Genomic DNA, 20,390 nt, shown 5'->3' with positions numbered 1-20,390 from the left:
TAAAATTAGCCAGCTCAGTTGCTCATCCATAGATAATATAGAGTGTAAAAAGTTACTCTAAATCAATGGTTCTCAATCTTCCTAATGCTGTGGCCCTTTATTACAGCTCCTCATGTTGTGGTGACCCCCATCCATTAAAATTATTTTCATCGCTACTTCATAACTGTAACGTTGCTACTGTTATGAATTACAATGTAAATATTTAATAAACAGGATGTCTGAAATGAGACCTCTGTGAAAGGGTCATTGGACCCTCAAAGGGTCCACAGGTTTAGAATTGCTAATCTAGAGAATAATGATCCTCCAATGCTCTGGCTGGAAAGATGGTTAAGAAGTTAAGGGAGATTCCCATGTTGGAAGGCTCAGAGCTGCCTGTGAAAATAACTCTGGGTGGTATGATGCCTCTAACTTCTGGAGACACCTATACTCATGTGCACACACCCACATATAGACACAGTTAGTTAATCCACAAATAATAAAATCCATCTTCAAAAATAATTTCTCTAATTCTATCTAACTTCAACCTTTGTTTAATAAAGCTATATCTTGAACAATTTATTATTTTATATCCTACCTCAAAAATTGTAATAAATATAGTAATGTGGTATGCATAGTGGTCTTGTCTTTTCCACTCAGCTGTGTTGTGACATTAATCAAGTTACTTCTTATAGTCCCTGTCTTAACATCTGTAAAGTCATGCACTACTTGTACCTATGACTTAGAGTTCTGGAAGAATTAAATAAGGTAATGCACATATAAAACTTTGTATATCTTGGTGTATAAAATGAACCATAAATTTGACTGTTCTTTCCCCCTATTTTATTGAAAATAGATTCTTTTCTCACACACACACACACACACACACACACACAAAAAAAAAAATCCTGACTACAGTTTTCCCCTCCCTCTACTTCTCCCCTCCATGCCCATCTAGATCGACCACTTTCTGTCTCTCATTAGAAAAGAACTGGGTGCTAAGAGATAACAAAAAATATAATAAGATAAAGCAAAACCATCACACTGAAGTTGGACAAGGCAAATCAAGAGAAGGAAAACAGCCCCAAAATACAGGACAAGGATCACACCTTCACACATCCAGGAAAACACTAAACAGAAAGCCATATGTATACAGAGGACCGGGTACAGATCCATGCGTACTATGTCAGTCTGTGAGTTCATATGAGCTTTGCTCAGTTGGTTTAGAGGGCTTTGTTTTCCTGGTGTTCTCCATCCCCTCTGGCTCTTATGCTCTTTCCATGTTCTCTTCCTCAAGGTTCCCTGAGTTCTGAAGGGAGGGATTTGATAGAAGTAGCTCATTTAGAGTTGTGTGTTCCAAGGTATCTATCTCTCTGTGTGTAATGCCTGGATATTTGTTCCCATCTGCTACAGAAGAAGGAAGCTTCCCTGATGATGGCTGAGCAAGGCACTGATCTGTGAGTATAGTAGAATATAATTAGCAGTTACTTAATCACTGTTTTTTTTCGTTTTGTTTGTTTTTCTTTTGTTTGTTTGTTTGTTATTTTCCCTAGGTCTCTGGGCCATCTATGGTTCTTGGTCACCCAAGCAATATCAGGTATGGCTTCCATTTCACAGAGTGGAACTTAAGTCGAATCAGACACTGGTTATTTATTCTCACAAGTTTTGTGACACCATTGCTCTAGCATATTTTTTGGGCAGGACAGATGGTAGATTGAAATTTTTTATGGCTGGGTTGGTGTTTACTTTTCTCTTTTGGTAGCCATATTCTTGAGTCTATCATAGTCATTTCCTCAAAAATATCACAACTCCCATAGGCATTCTCTGTATCTTTCAGTAACTTGAAGTCATAAATTCTTTGGGTCTTAGCTCATTCAGCAATTGTACATTCTAACGAGCAATGTTCAAAAGTGGGTGTTTTTGGACCATGAACATCTCAAATCAGAAATTTTAGTTTTATCTTATCATTTTAACTAAGTTATGATTATTGATCAAGAATGTAGTCTTTAATTTCAGTACTTGTAGAATGAAAATCACACATATTAACAGAGCTAATCAATTTGGATGGATGAACTTCAAATTTTTGACACTGTCATACAAACATGAACACATTATAGTTAATAAAACTAAATCATGTGGTTTGAACATGAAATGTCCCCAAAGGATCATGCATTTGAGTCCTTGCTTCCCATCTGGTGGTCCTGTTTGGGAAGGGTTTGGAGGCTATAGATAGTGGAATCGTGGTGAAGGAAGTATATCACTAAGGGTCAAATTTGAAGTTGTAGAGTCCCACTCTACTTCCTGTATTATCTCTGATTTCTGTTTGGTTGAAATTTGAGCAGCAGTTTCCTACCCCTGACACAATGCCTTCCTGACTGTGGTCAAGTCTCACCTGTGCAGTGGATTCTATCCCTCTGCAACCTTAAGCCAAAATAATCTTTTTCTCTTGAAGTTTTATCATCCATGTCAAAAACTAAATACTTTTTTCTTGGTCAATATTCTTTATCAACATTAATGTTTCTATTCTAAAATTGCACAGTATTTTAATGATTGTTTGTTTACATTTAATCCCTGTTAATGGACAACTTAATGGTCATTATTTGAATCACAGTTCACCACACTCTCCTAACCAAAAAATCAGTGACCAGATCCTGAAAAACAGTTACGATCAATTTTTTTCCATTTTTCAGTCATTTTCATCATTGATTTAATATACCATTTTGTTAGCCTCTGTCTTGAGCTGAATTACCATTCTACTAAAATTAGAGAAGGACATATGATTACAGAGGTGGAAAAAATACAAAATTTACCACCTCAAAAAAATATCTGTGGTCTGATGGAGGAACTAGATAAGGATACTGACACAATTCAGTAGTAAATGAGTGTAGTCTATAGCCACACTAGGGTGGAGGTAGGGGATAGAGAACCAGGAATATTGTTCAGCATTTCAACTAACTGTAAGGGAAATAGAATTCTTACCCTTGGACCCTGAAACTGAGCATATTTTTCAGGCCTGAGGAACACAAAAGCATAATGTGGTCTGCTAGAGATGACTATGGCTGGAATACAGGGGACATGGGTGGAGACAGAAGACGCAGAGGAAGAAGATGGGTGTCTAAAAAGTTATACTGCCTAGAGCTCTACTGCATCTCTTCCATATTTCTTCTTCTACATGGAACAGAAATGCTGAGAATCTGATCTGAGGTAGCCACTCATTTCCAAGCACCTTCCTGAGTGTGACTAAATGAGAGATACTTGGAAGTCCCTATTTCTTGTTCTGAAAGGCAAATGCATCCTTGCAACCCTGAGAATGATCAAGGGTGACTTGAGCATCTGGCTGGGCCATTTTCCAAATTCAAGCCATATCCCCTCAGTAGTAAGTATTGTTAATCGAGACAGCAGAATTGGTATTGATTAAAGGGTTTTATCACATCACAACCAATGATGCCAGTAACTATAAATCATTTCATAGAAAGCTTTGCCAAATTAATTGCCCTAATGTAAATTACATCTATTTTACAGTGGTATAGACAACCAGTTCTATGTTCATGTACCTAGAATAGAGATGCTGAGAATCTGATCCGAGGACGCCACTTACTTATACTTTTGGTGGAAGAGTGTGAAAAACGTTTATACTCCTCTAAACAGTTCCCTCCATGCTCTAGCTTTTACAGTAGCTCTTTCCTTTGTATGCTTTAGTCGAGTTTGAGTAAATTTGACAAAAAAGAGATGGTGAAACCAAGAAAATTCGTCATCTGCCTTTTGCTGTGATTCATCCAGTAACACTCTGGCAACTTCCCTACCCTCAGGCTGTATAAGAATATTGGATGTCTTAGAAGAGAAGGAAATTGATAGGAAAGCTAGGTAGGAAGCCACCAACAGAGCTCTTTACACACAAGCACAAAAATCCAAGAGTCACAACAACTAATTGCTTTCTAACCTCTTAAGAAGGTATTAGGTTTCTCACTGCAAAAAAAATGGTGTTAAACTTAGAGAGGAAGGGGATCAATATACCAATTTATATAAGCCTATCTACTTTTAAGGTATCAGAAACTAAAATCAAATACACTTTTTCTGTTGGCATCTTGTAGAAGGTCATTTCTGAGGTTCAGTCTCTGAGTTCAGCAGCAGCAGTCTTCAGTATTTCTCCCGAATGCCTTCAGCAGTAAATCTCTACAGCATCCACTTAAGCAATGAAGGTCATAAATACTTCTCAAGAGCAGTAAAATAGAACAGAATTTTGGAAGTTATAATTTTAGTGGATATAACTACACTATAAAAGGAAAGCCTCTGGGACTCAGAATAAATGCAGACCTCTGTCAGAGTGAACTGTAGTGCTAACCCATCTGTGAGTGGTAAATTATCCTCAGTCCCAGGTGTGGTGCATTATCCAAAGGGTGTCCTGTGATTAAAGGTAAGAACGTGGCCAACATCCAAGGGAGCACTGAACATTAATGATGGCTGGAAATTGTCAGCAATTGCTCTGCAAGTTCAATTCATTCCTATTTGCTTGCACAGCCAGACCCAAAGTTCAGCAGATTGTCTGTGATCACTTCCTGGCTGGTACACATATTCTAGTAAGAGGGGCCCAGAGAATAAGAGTGATTTGGGCTCTTCATTTACCCTGGAAGGTGTTCATGCAAGATGAAAGCAAATCGATAATCCTATTACCTATAATCCCTTCAGGCTTCCACAAAGGATAGACTATTCACTGAGGCCATTATCCAAAAATTCCACTGATGATTGCCAAGCAATATGAAAATTTCATTATAACTGTGAGCTTCTTCCCCGATGCACCATTTATAATGCTCAGAGAATATTTGCATAAATAATCCTTTACATTTAAATCTGTGTGTACCTGAGAAATTCCCACAATATCTAAGACATATTTAATTGATTTCATAAAATCTTATTCCACCTTATCCTCTGATTAGTGATAAATTCTGTGCATTTTTAATGAAAGTCATTATTATTTTATGTTTACATCTACAAATTAGGGAGATTCTTTGGGATCCAAAATGCCAACATCATTCATTGTTTCCCACAATAAGTTTTCTACTAAGTCCCTGACTTAACTTTGGTTAATATACTCTAGAGAACAAGGCTACAATTTTGAATGAAGGTGGCAGAGTAAGCAAGTTATATCTGAAGAGTAGTGGGAGACAAATGTTTTTATACAGGAAGCCCAAGTTTCCAACTTCTAATCATCACTTGATTGGGGCCTATGAAAATACCCAATCTCTCAGTAATATTGTGCTATTTCATCTTAGCTGAAAACAATTACTGAGAAACAGTCATCCCATCATAATTTTCCAATCTGAGCATAATAATACATTATATCTGTGGCTCTTGCTCCTAAATGTTTTATTTGGTTTTTATTGTTATGTGATTGCCCTGTCAGCTTCCAGAATCGAAGGGTCTCCTTCTAGCTTATTTATGAAATGGGGGAGTGAGAGGCTTCATCTCCTGTGAATTCCTAAGTCACTGACTTGCATCTACTCTTCATCATATGTCCTTTTGCTCAGCTTTGCTCTCTGCATGTCCTTTGGTCACTTTCTGTTTATTGCTATTTACTTACCTAAAGCTTGGGTCTTCTTTGGCAGTGCAGAATCACTTCCAGAAGGATCACAGTTCCCACCCCACACCAGTCACTTTGCTTCTGTTACTACTCACCACAACCTTGATACATGGTGATTTGATTGCAGGTTTGAAGGGGTTTTGTTGTTGTTGTTGTTTTGTTTTTTGGTTTTTTTTTTTTTTTTTTTTTTTTTTTTTTGTTAGTAAAGCTCCCTTATTCTCTATAACAAAAAAAGGAGGAAATGTGGGTTGGCTTTACCTATGACCCACTTTCAATCTGTGCACCCGACACATAATAATCACTGCATGAGGCACATCCTGAAGGCAGAAATAGAATTCAAAGTGTGCACATAAACAGAGGTCAGATTGGATTTTGGAGGAAGAGGGACTTCAGGAAAAAAGTCTGTACTGAATTTGATTTCCATTAACACCTCCCAACCACAGCAAAGTGAAGCCAGCCTAGGCTTGGGTGGATATGTTGTTTTTACATACCCAGTGTCATTCTCCTTCATTGTAATAGTATATTGAGAATTCCTGGGTATTAACCACACCTTTGTGGAGTTTACTTGGTTGAGGTGGAGCAGCCCCAACTCCTGGAAGCAGATGTGAACTCATGCCCCAGATCTAGACAATAAATATTGTGCTCCAATCACTGTGATTGGTTAAATACTATGTTCTCATCAAAGTACAAAGTACTCCCAGGAATTTTTGAAGTATCTGGGAAAGTTTGGGTATGTGGTTGCCAGGGAGTGGGGTGAGAGAGGATTGTCAGTGTTGTTCTGTGTGTTTTGAAAAATGTTAACAGAGAAGATAAAGTAAGTATAAGTATAATCAGCAACTGATAAAGCAGTCCAAATGCATAGATGCACTCCTGTGTATCCATGGTTAAGCAATCACTTGAAAGCTGTTGCCCAAAGTGATGTGGATCAGTGGGTAAAGACATTTCTAACCTTGATGAACTGAGTTTGATCCCCAGAACTCATAAGATAGAAAGAGAAAACTGAATTCATACAAGTTGCCCATTGATCTCCTGACCTCCACATGTTTATTCTCTCTCTCTCTCTCTCTCTCTCATACACACACACACATACACACACACACACACACACACACACACACACACACACACACACGCACACACACACTAAATTCAATAAAAGAAAGCTATTGCAATCTAGGTCCATATGCAAGAGGAACACTTGTGAATATGCAAATAAATATCTGTGTATTAGTGTTTCACACTACTGTGTAAATAGTTTATTTCCATCTGTGGCTTCTAGACAATGATCAATTGTCTTGGTGACATACAAACATGACCAGAAATCCATGACAAGTGATGCTACAAATTCCCCTCATTATGCCAAAAGTGAACTGGAATTGAAACAAAAATTTTTGAAATCAGATGTCAAATTATTATGACAGTATCCATTTTTCACTGCATCCTGCCTTTATAAGTAAAAGATCACAGAATAAAATTTATTTCCCTGTTCAAATTCCTAAGATAAAGGGATAATGGAAATGCAGCAGATTTGGGCAACATTTGCCAGTGTTTATAGAGAACACAAAAACTATTTACATTTTCCAAAATTCTTCATTGCCTTTCTCAATACACATATATTCATCTCTATGAGAAGAGAGTGGTGTATATTAGATAGAAATAAGCCAATAGAGGAGGAAAAGTTGAGAAATCGCTGCTCTACTGTGGAGCAGATGGCTTTAGTTGGTGAATCTTCATTACTGATTTGAACATATGATTTAATTATACTCAACTCAAATGGAAAATAATTTCTAAATTTTCTTACTTTGTATGAGAATATTTGTCAAGAAGCTAAAAGTTGAGTCAATTTGGTTAACATATTTGTATTAGCCAGTTCCTGGTACAGTGTGTTGTCATTTTATATGCACTAAAAGTAAATGCTTAATCAAATAAATATGATAGTGCTCTGATTTAAATGTCTGTATTTTTCAAGTTCATGTAACAAAATATTCATTTAATAAAAAATCTACTCAGGCTTTCTGAAATGATCTGTGCCCGAAAATTAGAAAATGCCCAAAGGTGGACTTCTCTGTTTGTAGTTTAATTGGGCACAGTCCTGCAGGTCTCACATGAACTAAATGGCAATATAAGGAGGAAGCAAAACTCTGGAGTGTCACACTGCAACATTAGGACCATGAACACAAAACCCATTAGTCACCCCATCAAAAGCCGAAATCTGATCCAAAGCCAATCATTAAACACTTTGGAACTCAGTTTCCCACTTGTTTGGGCTGCTTTTCCCATCTGTGGGTTCAGAGGGGCGCTCTCCCATTCCCCTCTTTGCACCCCCATCCCTATTCTTATTCTCTCTCCTTGGGTCTTGTCTTTAAGAAAGTTTAAGAACTTTTCACTTCAAGTATATTTTCATGTATTTTAGATCTGCAGCAGTTTGAATGTGAGATGTTGCTCATAAATTCAGGTGATTGAACACTTACCTTGTTGCTGGCTAGAAGAGAGCTGGGGAAGGTTCTGGAACATGTAGTAGGTGTAACATCACATCCTTGAAGGTAGGTCCCTGGGGGGGCAAACTTTGAGGTTGTGTACAGTGGCCCCACTTCCTGTATATTCTATGCTGAGTGTAGATGCACTTCCTTGTTGTGACGGGTTGTATTCCTCAAGAACTGTGAGCCAAAACAAACCCTTTCTTCCCTAAGTTGCCTTTGACAAGGTATTTTATCACAGCAACAGAAAAAGTAAGAAAGACAGAAATTGATACCAGAAGTAAAGGTATTGATGCAGTAAATATGACCACTTAGTTCTTAGGCCTTTGTAACTAGTTTGAGGGGGAAATGTAAGATAATCTGACACTGTGGTCTAGAAATGGCCCCATAGTTTCTGACTAGTGGGTCATTGTGACGGAAATGTGGAACACTGAAACCAGAGAAAAATACACAATGTAGAGCCCCTGGCACACGAGGTGTCAGAGAGAAAGAAGCATGGTGATACACCATTCAGGTCTACCTTCCGACAATGTACTAAAACCTGTGTGAGGCTGAGTTTAAAATTAGTGGGCAAATTTATACGGGAGAGGAAATTTCAAAGTTGTGCAACACTAAAGCTGTGCTATGGTTATTACTGACTGCACTCACTCAGACCTGTATTGAAGGAGAGGGACAATGGAAGAAGTAGAAAGTATGTGGTTTGGTGAAGGAAGATATGTTCAGTGGGATTGCAGATGACAAAGCATCTGTAATTGTTAAAGATATTAGTGTAATTAATGAGAAACCTCCTGTGCAGGGACAATAAGAAAGAAATCTAAAGGTCAATACTTCACCCTTCAAAGACTCCAATTTGTGAAAATGTAAATTCATTTGAAAGGAGGGAACCTAAGCTCAGCATGCCTATGGACTTGTCTACACATGGAAAGGAACTATCTGGGGAAGTTCTCTCCAGAGTCCTCACACAGAAACTGTTACAACTGTGTTCTAAAGGAGACAAGACCCCATCCTGGGGTGACAGCAGAATGTGGCAGTGTTCTACACATGATAAAAATAATGCAAGACTGAGGGAGGCATGTGTCTTCTTCTTCAGTTTCAGAGGTCAGACAATGTGTGGTAGTGTTTCAGTTCTTGACAGGAGGCCCTAAGAGGCCATTTCATAAAGCTATGAAGAAACCTTAGCTGAAATGGAAACTCTGGAATGTGGGAATCTCCAGGACCATGGCACATCTCCAGGAATCTACAGGCATAGAGGTCACGTCCAAAAAATAGGTCACGTCCACTATGGCATGGCCAGCAGTGCAAGGAGGGCAGAGTTACCTAAGTGTTTTTGGAACTGTGATAATGCTGTCATGAGTCCAAGATGCTAGACATGGAGCTGCATGATCTGTTTCCCTACTGACTTTCAGCCTGGCTTCATTCAATCTTTTCTTGCTATGTCCTTATTTCTTCCATTTGTGGATAGAACATATACTCTATGTCATTGTTTGTTGGGAGTGTGTGGGTTTTGTTGTTGTTGTTGTCATTTGTTTTTTTTTTTTTTTTTTTTTTTGCTTAGTGTTTTGGTTTTAATTAATTTATTTATGTCACATGGGGAAATGGGAGGTTACCTTGGACTTTTAAGTAATTTTGATATTGTTAAAGACCATGGAGATTTTTGAAGTTGCAATGAATGCATCTTTATGAGAGATGGCTATGAGGATATGGGAGCCCAGAGTTGAATGTTGTAGTTTGAATTTCAAATGCTGCTCCTGTAAGGCTTGGGCACTGGAATATTTGGTCCCAGATGGTAGCTTTGTGTAGAAAGGTTGTGGAATCTTTCAAAACTGGCTGTCACTGGGGGACGTAGGCACTTGGGGACTGAGTTTGAGGCTGTATCTTGGCTCTATCTATTGTTCATTTTGCCCTTTCTAAACATAGATTCCATGTAATTGGCCAGTCCCTAGCTTCACTCACCATGACTACTCTTCATGCTGCTATCTCTTCTAAACCATGATGAACTGCAAACCAATTGTGAGCAGTTTCTCCATCAAAACACTTTTGTCAGAGTACTGAATAACAAGACAAAAATAACCAAACAGGAGCCAACATTGGAAAGCCCTAAGTGCTGCATTTCATAATATTTATCCAAAGTATTAAAGAAAAGGATATTGAGTATATGTTTGAATTACATGAGAAGTATCTTAATTACTTAATAAAAAGTAGTTGAAGTAAAGGAACCTATATTTATGCCTGTACAACTTCCTAAAATATGACACCAGAGTAGTTTTTTATTAATAATATAGAGCTGGAGCATTTTGCAAGCTTAGTAGTTCACTCACTGAATTCCAAAAGGAGAAACTAGCACTGTTAGCCATATTTCCAATACTTTAAAAAAGAACATGGACAAGCTAAGCTTCTCTTTGTTTCTAAGTGGGGTGTGTTTAACTCTTCCCCTCTGTCATGAAAAGTCAATTGACAATGACTAGAAAAATAGAAGTGATGAGAACAATCCTTATGTCTGTTGCCAAAATAGTAGTTTCCTTTGTGATCAATTTGGACCTTCACTCAAAAGTCCTTACTTTACCCAACATGATAGTGTTTTTAATTACGGAGATACTGGTCCTGAAAATCACAAGGAGGAATATCAACAAACCATGACTGCACAGTGGAAAGAAAACCTCTGACTTCAAACTCTGCTTCAAAAAAGCATACAGCTTTAAGAGGACAAGTTGGAATTTAAAACACATACCGTTGCTAAGGACCTATCTACTTTATAGGTATTTAATTTGCATCAATGCCTGTCTTTTCCACAATGGAATTTATTAATGGTTTGAATTATAACTATCTTTGACTCCTCAGTTTCCAAGTGTTTATCTTTTAATTTTAACTACAAAAAAGTGTGAATAAATGAATGAATCTCTATATTTTTAAATTTAGATAAAAAAAAATAGCTCTATATTTCTGAGTTTTCTAATGCTTCTTTTTTCCTGTCCTTTGTACACAAGTTATTAGAAGTCCTTGTGCAGGGAAATATCAGAGGTAATTGACAAAACTGAATGCAATCCGTTAAGGTCATCTTAAACAAATAATATGTGACATAGAGAAAACATTGGCATTATAAGAAAGGGGGAAAAATGAGACTTGACCTTGAAGCTGCTCCTTACTCCAAGCTGAACTTCATGATAAGGTAATTTACTTTTACTTCTACTCTCAAGGAAACACTAATTAGTTAAGGATCATAAAACCAACACGCGGCATCATGTTTATGGGTTGAGTTGCTGAATAGAATTGGGCTACGTTTTCTGTGACATAATATTTTTATAATGAAACAGCCAAAATACCACAAATGCATAGCATGGGCTGCAAGCATCCTGGCCCTTCCAGGCATTTCTGTGGCTTGGCATTGATAAATGCAGGTAAAGTTTAGGTTGCAGTTAAGATCAAATTACAGCAAACAGTGCCTTTTCCAAAAATCTGAAAGTTGCTGAAACAGCTCCCTATAACTTGAGCGGGGAACTGCATGTCCATCATCAACTGGGTCTTTAGAGCAAATTCTTGAAGTTGTCTATTTGCAGGGAGTATAATATTTTGCCCAGTCAAAATAAACAGCAATAGAAGATTCTCCCCTCCTGTTTGCACAACAAGCATGCGCAGTGAACACAGGTGCACTTTGTGACTTCTCTCCTTGTCTCATACCTCTTTTTCTTAGTGGCAATATTTTTTCAAGCACTTAATTTGCAAGTCAATCCTTAATTTCATAAGCTATCAGAAAATAATAAAATCAATGTGAGTATGTACACTACAGAATAAGTACCATTATTTTCTACGCCTATCTACTAATGGTACATATCACATATACAAATGTAACTTATTTATATGAGTACAACATTTGGGATTTCTTTTTGTCTTTTCCCATTAATATTTAATCAGTTTGGTCACATTTGATAACTACTGCAATAAAGAAAACAGGGAGGCATGTGTGACACATGTCCTACCTTGTGATTAAGCATTGAGCATTAGCATCAGGGATAGCTTCTTAAGAAAGAAAAGGTAAGGCTAGGAGGGTGGTGGTGGCACATGCCTTTAATCCCAGCAATCAGGAGGCAAAGGCAGGAGGATCTCTGTGAGTTCGAGGCCATCCTGGTCTACAAAGCTAGACAGAGAAACCCTGTCTCAAATCCCCCCACTCAAAAAAAAAAAAAAAAAAAAAAAAAGGTAATAGATTCTCTTTTATTCATGACTTTATTTTTTGGCATGGTATGTGTGAAAAAAACTTTTTAAATTTTGACACTTTTCCAATATTGACTGTATTCATTCTGATGTTTCAATTATTTGCAATTGATCAAGATGATATTTGTGTTTTGGTATGACAAGACTTTCCTAGATTCACAAAGACACATATCACATTTCCTTTCAAATGCATATATCTTAAGTTCCAGGAAAGAAATGTATTAGATTCAAATCAATGCCAAATTTCATATATATATATATATATATGTGTGTGTGTGTGTGTGTGTGTGTGTACTTATACACACACACACACACACACACACACGTGACATTAAATAGAAACTCTGCATTTAAGTTGATGTTGGCTATGGGCTTGCTGTAGGTTGCTTTTATTATGTTGAGGTGTGTCCCCAGTATCTTTATTAGCAGATGATATGATAGCATATGTGAGTGGCACAAAGAAAGTTCCCACAGGAAACTCCTAGAGCTGAAAAATACTTTCAGCAAAGTAGCTGGATACAAAATTAATTTAAAATAATCATTAGGTTTCCTATATTCAAAACGAAAAAAAAAATACTAAGAAAGAAATTAGGGAAATACTTTTCACATTAGCCTCAAATAATATAAAGTATCTTTGGGTAACCCTAACCAAGCAAGTGAATGGCTTGTATGATTAAAAACTTCAAATATTTGAATAAAGAAATAGAAGTGGTATCAGAAGATAGAAAGATCTTCCACGATAATGTTTCAGTATGATTAACATAGTAAAAGTTTCCATCCTACAAAAAGCCATCTGCAGATTCAATACATTCTTCATTAAAATCCAACACAATTCTTCACAAATCTTGAAAGGATAGTTTCAGCTTCATATGGAAACACAAACAAAATAACAACACCATCAAAACACAGAATCACTAAGACAATCCTGAACAATAAAGAGACTAGATTTCAAGATGTAAAAGAAGAGCTATAGTAATAAAAACAGCATGTCACTGGCTTACAAACAGACACATTGATCAATGTAATCAAACTGAAGTCTCAGACATAAATCCACACTCCTGTTGACACCTAATTTTTGATAAAGAAGTAAAAAATACACACTAAAAAAAAAAAAAAGACAGCATATTCAACAGATGGTGCTGGTCAAGCTGGATGCTTGCATAGAGAAGAATGCAAATAGATCTGTACTTGCTACCCTACAGAAAATTCAAGTCCAAGGAGATCAAAGACCTCAAAATAAAAAGGTATGCTGGAGCTGATAGAAGAGAAAGTGGGAAATAGTCAGAAAAATTAGATGAGACTGAGATGTCCCCGTTTTAAAAATTTTACATTCGGTTCACTAGAACCTCTCGCTCAATGCCTGAGACTTTATTGCCGCTTATCCCTGCGGTCCTTTTTGTCCCACTCTTCCTAGGGAACCTTATTGCCACTTATTTCAGTGGTCTTTATTGTCCTACCTTACCTTGGGAACTTACCAGCGCTGCCCTGCCTACAAGAAGTTCTGATCTTGTTCCCCGTACGGGCCACCAGTTGTCTCGCCCAACCTTGACCAGCAAGGAATCCGCAACTCAGGGGAGATCTTCTTTTAGCAGTTTAATCAGGATCCTTGAACAAACTTCTTCTTCTAACTCCGGGAAAACGCCCACACAGGCTTAACTCCCCTTGCGCTGACCAACCCTAGTGAGCCACATGGACCCTGGAGATAGGCTGCTCTTATACAAAAACAAGCAAGCTGAACAGGCTTAACCAAATAAGGACTTGTTTATGACAGAGAGCGCTCACCATAGGGAAGATAAAAGGCGAAAGCCAGCGCCATCTTTAAGGTGCGGCACTTCGCAGCTCTCTACATAAATTCATGGACACAGAAGAACACAGGCACTAAGACTGACCATTAATAAATGGGACATAATAAAACTGAAAAACTTCTATACTTCTAGATTACAAAGAAATATGTCACTCAGATACAGTAGTGGCTTACAGAATAGGAAAAGATATTTATCAACTCTATAGTCTGTTGAGGACTAATATACAATGTATATAAAGAAACTAGATATCCCAAAATCAAATAATGCAATTTTAAAATAGGGTACATATCTAAACAGAGAATTCTCAACCAAGGAAACTCAAATGGATGAAAAACACATAAAGAAGTATTCAACATCCTTAGCCATTAGGGAAGTGCAAATCAAAACTACTTTGAGATTTCATTATTTACCTTTCAGAACAGCTAAGATTAATAATGCAAGTGGCAGCTCATGCAGGTGAAGATGTAGAGCAAGAGGGAACATTTCTTCATTGCTAGTGTGACTCCAAATTGATACAGCCACTATGGAAATCAGTATGGTGGTTCCTCAGAAAGATAGGAATTGATTGACCTCGAGATCTAACTATACCACTCTTTGGCATATACCCAAAGGACACCTCACCCTCCTGCAAGGACACTTGTTCAAATCCATTCAGTGCTGTCATATTCACAATAGCCAGAAATTGAAATCAACCTAGATGTCCCTGATCAGAAAAAAATGGGGAAAGCAAACATGGTATATTTTGCCCTACAGCATTTACACAATCGAGTATTATTCAGCTATTGAAAAAGTATGGCGTCATGAAATTTGAAGGAAAATTGACTGAACTAGAAAAATAATCATCCCAAGTAACCCAGTGCTAGAATGATAAATACGGTACGTATTCACATATATATGGATATTAGCTGTTAAGTAAATAATAACCAAACTATATTCTGTAGACCCAGAGACCTTAAATGTAGAGGAAGTGACTAGGGAAGACACATGGATCTCCCTAGTAGAGGAAAATAAAATAGATTTTTATGGGTGGACTGGGGGTGGTGGCGGACCTGGAATGGGAGGGTCAGGAGGAAGGAGGAAGGAAACATGGGCTAGATAGATGACATTGAGGGGCATTGGGGGATTCCTATGGAAGCATAGTGAAGCAGAAACTTCCTATAATATATGAAGGTGATCTTAATGAAGTCTCCAAATAATGGGGGACACAGAGTCCCAATGCCTTGTCACCAAAAGATGTATCTGGTACAAGCATAGGTCATATCCAATTGAGTTGTTGGCCAAAGGGATCCCTTGGAAATCTACAAACAACCCAGGCTGTTTCCAAGGCAATAGGTTGCTCTCCATAAAATAGTAACAATGCCCAATTACTGAAGACAACACTCACACAAATCATTGTGTAAAGGTCCAGCTGGTGCCTACACAGACCCTTCTGCATGTTCTGGTATCTTTGGTATAGGAAGATACTCTGCAGGCTCACAAAAGGAAAATGTAAACACCAACCCAGTTACAAAAGGTTGATTTATGATCTGTCCTTCCTGCAAAATATGTTAGAGTTGGAGAAAGCAGCCAATGTCCGATTTGATTTAAGGCCCACTCCAAAAGATGGAACCCATACCCAACACTACCTAAGTGACCAGGAACCAGAAACGAGACAGCCTAGAGACCTAATGTAAAACCAAATACTACTGGTCTAAAATATAAAAAAAAAGACTTCTAACCCCATAGATCAGCACCTTATCCAGCCATCATCAAAGAGATTTTCCCTCTCAGCAGATGAGAACAAATATAGAGACCCACAAACAAACATCACACAAGAGAGGAAGAATTACCTTGGAACACAGAGATCTCAATGGGATGTCTCCACCAAATTTCTCACCACTAAATTTCTCCCCTCAAAGCTCAGGGAACCCAGAGGAAGAGGAAATGGAAAGAGTACAAGAGCCAGAGGGGATGGGAGACACCAGGAGAACAATCCCCCTAAATCAACTGAAGGAAAGCCCCTATGAACTCATAGAGACCGATGCAGCAAGCACAGGGCCTGCGTGGATCAGCCGCCATAAGAAAGGGCAGGGGGGGCTCCTGAGTGTGTGAATGAAGGCTTTTGTTTATCTTATTACATTTTATTTTGTTATTCTTTTCTCATGGGAGAAAGAAAGGGATTGGATCAGGATGGGAAGGGAGATGGGAAGGAACTGGAAGAAATGGAGAGGCAACTTAATCAAAATGTGTTGTATGAGAAAAGAATATATTTTCAATAAAATAGAAAAGTAAACAATGGCATCTATCTAAAAATAAAAGGAGTCATCAGCTTAAACATTGTAGTCACAAACTACAGATGCAACTTAGTGTAATTAACTGTAAGTACCTATCCAAGACTTCATTCTACTAAATATATTCGACTAAATTTAAAAAAAAAAAACTTATTTCTTGAGAAAAGTGTTTATATGTGCCAATTTACTTTACATGGATTCTGAACAATGTCCTTCATAACAATGAAGCAAATACTATGGGGCTCATATGTTTGGACCCTTAATAAAGTTAGGCAGCGCTAAACCTAACTATGCCTTATAAGAGAAACACTATAAAATGTTGCAGAAAACAATACTAAAGTTTTTAATTGTTCTCACAGGAAGAAATCCTCAGAGATCATCAATCATTTTCCTTTGTTTCCAGTCTTTGTGATGTCCCTTCATACCACTTTCAAAGAATTCCCTGTGGAGATTTTGACCCAAAGACAACTGCCATCATTCTTACAGCTACATAGAAGAAGGTTCTTACAGTCAGATCAATGGGCTTAACCATTTTCTAATTAGTTCCCTTCCAGATTAATCTCTGATGAATACTTTCCACTAACCCAAACGTTCCGACCCATTGATGTTTTGTTCTTTTGTCTTATTCTGACAAGGACAAAGTGATTTTCGGCATTGCACAGGAATACATTGGCAACACTCACATTGCTTACATTTGTATTGGTTAAAAAAAAATGTCCAGGCCCCAGAACACTGGTTGGGTTGGAAACAGTAGAAAGACTGTTACCCCATAGTGTAAATTCAGCTTTTGTAAAAAAAACACTTCCACTAGCACTGTAGATGATGGTACTAAGTTAATGGTAATCAGAAAGAAAATGTGACTCAATGGGACTGGAGATGTTAGGCAATGACACAGCTTTCTAACATCCACATCATTCATGCTGGCCTAAGAAGTCTGCAGAAATCCCAACTGGCTTTTGATATTAGAACTGAGTGCTCAGTTTCTGAAGTTAGGAAAGAGACTGAGAAAGAGCTTTGAAAATGCCAAAGCAAGCTCAGAAAAGAAGGCAGTCCATCCAACCAAAGACTTGGCAGAATAAAAACTATATTAATTGATGTTTATTTTAATATTGAATATACTTAAATCCTTTTACATAAAAATCATTCCATTAAGTAGACACTGTTGAGGAGAGTTGAGTAAGGGTGGTCAAAGTATCCATTCATCCATGTTTTCTTAAAAATAATAATAAGAGGAAATGTATTATATGTATTGATATCTTTGCATTGAATGTGTCAAGAGTAAATATTTTTATAGCAAGAGAAACTTTTATCATCAAATATTAATGCACAAGAGCTACATGCTTATAAAATACCTTTAGAAGATTAAGATAGAAGCATTTTAATCCCCCAGTGATGATCTTCATAATTGGCAAATGTGATTCAGGAATTTTCTACATCAAAATATGTTATGAATTAATCTTTATTATTTTCCTTAAAAAATTCTCTGTTTTTGATTGCCTAATTGATGAGCCCCGGGCCAATGAGAGACCCTGTCTTAATGGAGGTAGATGACATTCCTGGATAACACCCAAAGACATCCTGTGGCCTCCACACCCATCTACGTACATGCCAACACACACCTCCACACATATGTACCTGCATACCCAGGCACATATGCATACACACACACACACACACACACACACACACACACACACACACCATTACCATCACCCCACACAAAACAGTTAACCAACAATATTACAATTTAAAATAGTAAAAGCAATAACATATAGCAAAACTCACTGGATTTGATGCTATTACTATTCCCTTTAATTTAGTCATTAAACAAAATTTACAGTTACTATTATCTTTCCCATTCATAGGTAAGGAGAATTGTTTAAAAAAAGCTTGTCAACATTAATCTCTCCATTATTTTAAAGCTGAATCTCAGACCTAGATTTGGTGATACTGGTACCTGGCCAGTTCTTTACTCATTATCCTCGTAGGGCAGAAAGAAGAAGGGCTCCTGTGGTAAAGAGAGAAGGTGATCTCTCTCCGGGTCCAGCTCTTGTTTGACTGTGTGCTCCTGTTCCTCTACCCAACCCTAAGCACAGTGAGAATAGAGAAAGAAATCGTTTTTGGAGAGCAACTAGGAAATGGAGTCAAATGAAGGAAAAATAGAGAATTAGGGTAAAGCATATTGGGGTGGTTGGGATGTAATGGTCATGATTCTGTTTGCACTGCAATCTGTTTCCTGCCTTTCTTCTGTCTATGCTGCAGGTGGCCACACTTCTTCCTAGGGGGTCTTTTACAACTGACCAGTTATCTTGTGTTAATGAAAGCAGTGACAAAAAATGGAGACCAAGGAAAAGCAAAGACTCCCTTCCTCTGCTTTAATGGCATCTGATAGTGGCTATCTCTCTAGTGTGTTACATTTCTGCAATTCCTTCCATAACTCCAGATCCCATGCTGGCTGCCCCAGGTTTGTGACTGGCAACTGCACAGCTGATCTCTGAAAATGGATGTGTATGTCATGTCTTTTCCAGATGGAGAAAAGTGTCACCATTTTGTCCTTGGTGTTAATTTTTGAGATGACTGAACTCCTACTCTTTGTCTTCTCAACTCACCTGTAGAACCATGTGTGTAACAACTGCAGAGTTTTCTATTTCCTGAACTTTGCCAGATAGGATATGAGGCGAAAGAGGGCAGAAAGAAGAAAGAAAGCGTACTACATTCGTGTATTAGTTTACTATCTTAGAAAAAGCTTCAGGAAGTTTAAGGGCAAACTATCTCACAGAGAAACCATTGTGTATCCTGTGGGGTGTTGAAAAGACTGTACAAAGGTGGTGATGGGAGGGTTTATATCAACAAAGCTCCAAATGAATCATAGTTCAGAGATCTAAGGCCAACCACGGAAGATTTAAGACATAGACCCAGTACAGAGCAGAACTCTCAGCACGGCACAGGGGCTTGGTGAAGGAGGCTTTAAGCTAGCTGGGTAGATAAACTGAAACATGGAAACAGAAAGAGAGAGCAGGAGAAAGGGAAAGAAAGAGAGCAAGAGTAACTCTAGCCAGAGGGACATCCAAACTACGGTTTCAAACTATTGCACTAAATGACTCTAAGGAAGGATGTCTACAACACTGGGTGCTAATTCACTGCAGACGAAATGAGTATAGCAACACCATGGGACCAGAACTTATAAATCAGCTTCAGTCTGTTAAAGAAATAAAAACTCAAAAGAGTAAATGAGGTGAAAAAACACGATTGTGAAACCAGAGGTGAAACTTATAGAAACTGTCCATCAGAAGAAACAATGTCATATTTCACACTATCTTCCCTGAAAAAAAAAATCTTGACATGTCAGGATGCGGGAAAACATTGCAAAGTCAATGCAGTGAACTCATTTGGTTTTGCTCTTTTCAGTAAACCAGACAAATTGGGTGTCCCTTGTTCTGTCCGTCTCCCATCTTCACCGTTCAGTTTCAGGTTAAAGCACTAGGATACTAACAGTGACCAGCTCATCTGCATAGAATCTCCAATCATTCAGCCAGGCAAAAGTGTGTGAGAACAATACTTTGGGGTTTAAATGCCCATATGATAAATAATGGGTTTTACTTTTAAAATTTGCAACTGGAAATCAACTCAGCTGGGTTTCATGTTGATTTGGATTTTTTGATTCATATACTGGTAGGAAAAAAATGGCCTAACTTTCATTTTTGTTTGCTTATTTATACTTGATGACAGTCCCAGATCCACCAAGGGACACTAGTGTGGCTACTGATACTAAGAGGCTTCACTGCTTATACAAGATACTTAGGAGTCTCAAGTTTCCCGATGAATGTATCACCTGAACTCTGTTCTTTACTTCACCTTAGAGAATACGTTTGTTTGTTTTTAAATAATAATATACATACTGGTATCCTTACCAGTCAGAAAATAAATCTTCAACTTCTTGTTTCTCTCTCTTTTTTTTTTTTTAACCAAAAAACAGTTAAGAGAAAATGCATTCACCAAAGGTTATCTCCAAATAAGTAAATGCCCCATGCATAACTACTGTGTGGCTTGAGTGAGAAATGTCCCACATGGGCTC

Source organism: Phodopus roborovskii, unplaced genomic scaffold, assembly GCF_943737965.1.
Source record: "Phodopus roborovskii unplaced genomic scaffold, PHOROB, whole genome shotgun sequence".
NCBI classification, from domain to species: domain Eukaryota; kingdom Metazoa; phylum Chordata; class Mammalia; order Rodentia; family Cricetidae; genus Phodopus; species Phodopus roborovskii.
The sequence above is the reverse complement of the archived record's forward strand: the minus strand, read 5'-3'. Positions refer to the sequence as shown.